We start from the raw sequence: 5,174 nt of genomic DNA, 5'->3' as shown, positions 1-5,174 counted from the left end.
AGTAAAGTGATGATTATGGAGCATTTAGGAGCTTAAAAGAGGTTTCATCCGAGCTGACCATAAGAGGTCGATACGAAGAAGAAGAAATCGATTGATGTACATACTGTACCATCGATAAATGTCGAGACGCAGAGCACGTGACTTGGTTCCAGCCGACTTTAAACCCAAGACTTCACCAAATTACAAGATTACCCCTGACGAGTTTTTAACCTAATAGTTTTATACTTGCCTAAGTGTTAGGAGGCAAGGGGAGAGACGGAGTTTTTATCAGAGTTTTACCATTGTATTCTTAGGAGAGAAGATCATAGAGAGATCTGTGATTGAAACTCCATTGATTCATCTATTCTATTCTATGCAGTTTCTATCTATATTTTGTGTTATGAATTGCTTAGCTATGTCTGAGTAGTTTACTAGTTAGATTCAGGGTTCAAATAGGTTAGAGGGATTAGGCCAAACTATAGATTGCTAAGTTGTGGCATTCATTGATAGATTGTTCTTACTGCTTGTTTTAGCTTTGCTAACTAGAACATGAACGTAGGAATTTCCATGAGTCAAGCATCCTTGACTATCATGTCCTGAATCTAGTCTATCATACTAGGACTGCTACAAAAAGGCTAACCACTGATCTAGAAACCTAGTGAGCGTTATCAACCTGCGCCTAGGGCTTAGCTAGAAGCATCGATCGATATTGTCTTCTGACAATCGATAGACATTGCGAAAGGTGTATCGATCGATATCCCTATAGGATCATCGATCGACACTTTCTTGTGATCAAAAGACTAACCGTTGAGATCCAAGATCTAGTTAGTTAACCAGTGAAAAATTGTTATCGCTGATCACTTTGTTTAAGGAGTTGAGCTCTAATATATCATGCATGCAACTGTTAGGCATCTATAGGATTATAATCTCCAACGCCTGAATAGAAATCCTGCATCTAATACCTTTCCAATAAGTTACACCCCCAATCATCTTGTTAGTCGAGCAATAGACTTGCTCAATTCGGATTGCTATTTACTTTTAAACCCATAAAACAACAAACACTTAGAATTAATAATTTAACTAGATTTAATAGGTTCTCTAGCTCTTTGTGGATTCGATCCCTAAGTACTACAATTGAACCTCTTATTTGAGAGAGTAATTCACTCCTTAGAGTAATTTGAGTGGTATCAACATCGTTACTGGTTTAATGTTAATACCAATTATTGCCGAATTAAAAGAGATACATTGAACCACAGGAGAGGTAAAGAGATGACAGGAGAAACACTAGCTTTGCAGAATATGAAAAGCAGAGATGGCAGATCAATATTTGGAAGGAGGATAACAATAAAGCCCTAATAGACGAAGCAGAAAATGCAGAGTTTCACTCATTATCAAACCAAACGCTGAGAAGCCAAACAGACCAGACTCCAAATCCATTCGGACAAAGTAAACCGGACAGTAAGTGGGGTCCACATGTTTATGAAATGCATACGTGGACAGCCTGAAAAAAAAAAAACTGTGGCATTATATATACTAGAGGGTTTCACGGGCTACGCCCCAAAGACCGCATCAGTTTCTTTGTGTCGTAGTATGAAGCAGTGGCATTTTTATCTGCAGACATGTAGTCTTTCAACATTTGAGCAATATAATCCATGCACTTCTCAGACAAGTTATAATCTGTTTTAAGAGCCATACATCGAGCCGCCAATGACAATTGTGAATGTCCTTCTCGATATCCATCATATATTGGATTCTGGGCTCGCATTTAACAGACTGAAAATCTTTTGGCTTTTTGGTTAGGATTTTCTTCAATGCTTAGATGAGAGGATTTATGCTCATTAAAGGCATCACTTATCATCTCAACATAAGAGTTTTGAGCTTGCGTTGAAACACCTATGGGTGTGTTTGTATTTTCCTGAGCATGTCGTGGGTGATTGTCAACCTCATAGTCTTCTCCATGTGCAACCCAAACAAGATAATTGGCCATAAATCCTCTGTTATATAAATGGCCAACTACTGTTTGCTCATCAAGAAATTTTCTATTCTCACCCTTAATACACGGGCAAAATATTTTGTGCTTCTGAGTAAATAAAACATGGTTTTTAGCAACAACCATGAAATATTTCAATCCTTCTGTAAATGCATTAGAGACTTGATTGGTATTGGGATCAATTCTTGCATACATCCATTGCCTTATAGCATGATTAGCATTACTCGAAGACATTTAGAAATTGAAAAAATATGCAATCAACCAATCTAGAAGTTGAATAAATCATTAACTCAATGCATAAGTACATATACCAGGAACGTTTCTAACAAATACTTACCTTAGTTTTGCTTTTAAATAATTTATTTGGTATCAACAGACTCCCGAATGGCACCTATATCACGTTGCGTAGTCAACAAGTAGACGTAAGTTTTCCGAGCCGTTCAAAGTTGTCTAGATTTAGACTTCTGAGACTCTAGTTAAATAGCATAAATAAAGATACACATGTATCAGATTCATCATACCGAGTGTGAGCAGAATCGTATGACAAGTAGACGTAAGTCAGTGTTCCGAGCCGTTCAATCAAGGAAGGAACAGCAACAGGATAAAAACAGAGGTTAAGCAAATAATTTAAAACTCAATCCTTATAAGACTTAAACTACAAAGCTAATAAAGCCAGAGAGAAACATAATAGATAAGAAGATAGAAGGAGTCAACTTACTTAAGGGAGTTAAACAGAGGATTTAGAGAGAGATTAAGACAGAAAGTCTAACGTCTCTGTTGTGCTGCTGTGCTATGCTCTGTTTCACAAGAAAGAAGGGGTCGTTAAATTTTCTGTTTTGGAGACAATAAGTGGAGAGAGAGATTCTGGAGTATGTCGATACTGAAAGAGATGAGAAGTTTTTTTCACTTAATGATTTGGAAGAACCTAAGAAGGTACGTGTCTAGTTTTTTTGTTTTCTTATTATTATTATTACTAGAGTCATTGTCTCCGCGCAAGCGCGGGGCTGTGGATAGAGTTCTTGTTTTATCTCAATATTTGCTAGAGTTATTGTAGTCGTGAATTTTGCGTTTTGAGTTGATCATTGTTTTTCAAGTTTTTTATTGTTATAGGATTAGAGTTGTGATGATGAACTTTGTAGGCATTGTTCTCCACTTATGAAGGAGTAAACTGTGTTAGTAATGTGATTGATATAGTTCGTGGTGTTGCTTGCTGTGTCTTTGAGACTTATTGTTTGTTTGTCTTTTTAATTTGTTTCGTGTACTGTTGAGAGTACATAAATTATATTAAGGTTGTTGAACATACCTTTTGTTTCTGGATATTTTTACGCTAGTTTAGTTGTGTAATTTGTGTATATTAAGTAATAATTTTTATTATCCTTATTATGTTTATTATATGGTTTTTCTTAAGTTTTAAACTTGTTGTTTTTACCGGACCTTTAAAACAAATACACGAAGACTTGTAGAAATAACTATAAAATAAGTGACAATTCTCAGTATTTGGGCCTTAATGAGTTTTAAACAAATTTATGTATTTCTCATAAGAAGACAACAATATTGGCCTGTTGACATTAGACATGTAAGCTATTTTTATAAGACAAGAGGAGTGAGCAGGTGGAGATGTTGTTGCCGCCTTTGTGTATATCGGGATTGTCTCTTGAATCTCTTGGTGTATCTTTGTTTGTTTATCTTTTATTTGATGTGTAATATGTAAACAAAAATCGTTGTTAGTTGTATTTATTATAGTTCGTAACTTATTATGCTTTTTCGTTTAGGCGATTTCAGTGATCTTGGTTGCCTTCTTCGTAAGCATCTGCGAAAATAAGTTTCTAAATTGTTAAATAGTTGGCCGTGTAGTTTGTATTTGTTTAGCTGACTCGATGTAGGTGTCGTTGAGTTTTAGTTCAGGTGATTGGTTTGGTATATTTGTTTTGAAGTTTATTTGTAAGATTAGACAAAAAAAGAGAGGTGATCATTAATGATTCGTCTTTTTTGGGATTCTAGTTTTTGATGTTTTGATTGTTTGGGTTGTTGTAGTTTCTTTTAAGCTGTAAAATAAAGGTTTGTGTGAAATTAGTTTCATACGTAAGGGAGATAAATAGACGACTACAGATCTTGGGTAGAAAATATTTTTGATCATTGATGCTAGCACAATATAGACAGTAATATGAAGGGAATTGTGTGTTGATTGTTTTTTACGGGTCACTGAGGAGACGGATCACGACTCGAGTTGTTTCTTTTGTGAGGTTAGAGCCCTGGACATAACGGATTTGACCAACCACATCTGCGAGTTTAAATATCAGTTATGATTTCAAAACATAATATAAACCCAGCTGCAATATGATAATATACCTGGGAGTTCTAGGTTTGTGTTCTCAATCACTTGGAGATTGTCGAACAGTCTAATCATGACTGGAGATTGATCTCAGGAGCATCCGTGATGACTTCATCAATAATGGTTGGTGGGATGAAATGAATGAGGAATGAATGATCAGTTATCATGTACATGTTTGAGTACCTAGAAACCTCAAAATGATCGACTTTCACAATGGAACCAGCTTTCAAAGATGGCATGTAATGATTAGCACGTACGGCGGAAATGAATCCATGAATCACGCAATCTGCAAATAATATAATTCAACAAAGAATCATGAAATCAATTAAAAACAATTATGTTAAATAAGTGTGATAGATCGAAGATTAACTTACCTTGTTATCAAGGAAGAGAACCGTGATTCTCATAAACTCACTGTCTTTCTCGAAGTTTGGGGAATCCCAGAAGCGGAGGAGGCCAACGGCTATGCTCTGACTATTACGACTGATACCACTCAAATTACCCTAAGGAGTGATTTATACTCTCTCAAATAAGAGGTCGAGTTGTAGTACTTAGGGATCGAATTCACAGGGAGCTAGGAAACCTAAGAAATCTAATATGATTTGTTAAGCAGGATGTTTTAATGATTTAAATGTGAATTACAGTTTTTATCAAGCAAATGTTTGCTCAATTGATTGGTTGAGGTTTTGGTGCTTAAAAGAAAATAGCTAGACTTTGGGTTTTTATCCAGGAAACTTGGGATTATAATCCTACAGATGCCTAATGAGTTGCATACATGATAATGTAAAGCTCAACTACTTAGTCAACAACTCTATCAGCTTTTGCATGTTTGGACTTGTCTATTAACTAGATCTAATAATCTCAACTATCGTT

The 5,174-nt window shown here is 35.6% G+C and overlaps 1 protein-coding gene across 5 annotated transcripts in view; it reads right to left on the bottom strand.

The window, feature by feature from the left end:
- LOC106310181 overlaps positions 1 to 2,864 on the bottom strand; it is a 19,129-nt gene extending 16,265 nt beyond the window's left edge. For all 5 annotated transcript variants that reach the window (XR_001263701.1, XM_013747403.1, XM_013747404.1 and 2 more), the window contains exons 1-2: positions 2,491 to 2,864; positions 2,307 to 2,360 (exon numbers count right to left, since the gene is read on the bottom strand). The gene's annotated coding sequence lies outside the window, so the exon portion shown is untranslated. The remainder of the gene's footprint in view (positions 1 to 2,306; positions 2,361 to 2,490) is intronic.
- Between the last annotated feature and the right edge of the window lie 2,310 nt (positions 2,865 to 5,174).

Source organism: Brassica oleracea, chromosome C8, assembly GCF_000695525.1.
Source record: "Brassica oleracea var. oleracea cultivar TO1000 chromosome C8, BOL, whole genome shotgun sequence".
NCBI lineage: Eukaryota > Viridiplantae > Streptophyta > Magnoliopsida > Brassicales > Brassicaceae > Brassica > Brassica oleracea.
The sequence above is the reverse complement of the archived record's forward strand: the minus strand, read 5'-3'. Positions and strand labels throughout refer to the sequence as shown.